Below are 914 nucleotides of genomic sequence, written 5' to 3'. Positions count from 1 at the left end.
GGGGGTCTTGTTTTCCTGACAGGGCAGGGAAACGCACTGGGCACGAAGTCCAGAGGCCAGCGTATGAACGCTGTCTATGACTCAAAATGACAGTCTTGGGTCTCAGCTTCATCAGCCACAAAATTAAAGGTCAGCCTGCAAGACTAATGATCCTTCAGGGTCCCAACCAGCCAAAGCCGAGACTTCACAAACCCTGGGCCCGGACACACAACCCTGCAGGCCTCCCTGCCTTTTCAGTGATCGTCTTTACCATCATCACACATTACATCGCCTCCTAAAGAAATATGTGACTGCTGTCACTTTCTGCAGATAATTGGAGAGAAGGGGCCTGGCAGAGATGACCCCAAAGTTGGCAATACTTTCAGGTCTAAGGAGTCAGGCGCGTCACCGACCTGTATGATTTCTCCTCTTCGTCCTTGCCCGTCTGCAAATCCTGACCCCTGTCCCCACTGCGGAGAAATCTCCTAAGAGACCGCAGCCGGCGTCGCCTCTGCGCCCAGGAGGCGTGGAGCAGAGGGCGCGGGAGCCGAGCGCGCTGCGGCCACGCTCCCCGCGCAGAGGCGAGAGGGAGGGGCCGGAGGGGGCCAGGCAGCACCAGAGGCGGCGCGCGGGGCTCGCGGCGGCTCAGTCTCCTCCCGAGCCCATCCCCGGACGGCGAGAGCGGCGGCGAGTGCGAGCCGCAGCCCGGGCCTCGGAGCGAGGAGGCGGAGGGCCGGAGGAGGCGGAGGACCGGAGCGGCGGGCCGCGCTCGGGCCCCCGCAGTGTGCGCGTCTTCCTGGCGGATCCCGGTAAGTGCGGGCGGCCGAACCCAGACCAGCCGCCGGGCTCGGGGGCCGCAGAGGTCGGGGTCCCTGGATCCGGATGGCGTGCATCCGGCGGCAGACTCACAGGTGGCTTCGCGGAGGACGTGGGCG

At 64.8% G+C, this 914-nt stretch overlaps 1 protein-coding gene across 1 annotated transcript in view; it reads left to right on the top strand.

The window, feature by feature from the left end:
• Positions 1–654: 654 nt before the first annotated feature.
• SLC24A2 (solute carrier family 24 (sodium/potassium/calcium exchanger), member 2) overlaps positions 655–914 on the top strand; it is a 284,020-nt gene continuing 283,760 nt past the window's right edge. Inside the window, exon 1 of the mRNA XM_010857076.1 lies at positions 655–788. The gene's annotated coding sequence lies outside the window, so the exon portion shown is untranslated. The remainder of the gene's footprint in view (positions 789–914) is intronic.

The sequence above is a fragment of the Bison bison genome, unplaced genomic scaffold, assembly GCF_000754665.1.
Source record: "Bison bison bison isolate TAMUID 2011002044 unplaced genomic scaffold, Bison_UMD1.0 scf7180017864376, whole genome shotgun sequence".
In the NCBI taxonomy this organism is placed as follows: Eukaryota; Metazoa; Chordata; class Mammalia; order Artiodactyla; family Bovidae; genus Bison; species Bison bison.
Note: the sequence above shows the minus strand (reverse complement) of the source record. Positions and strands in the feature narration are given on the sequence as shown.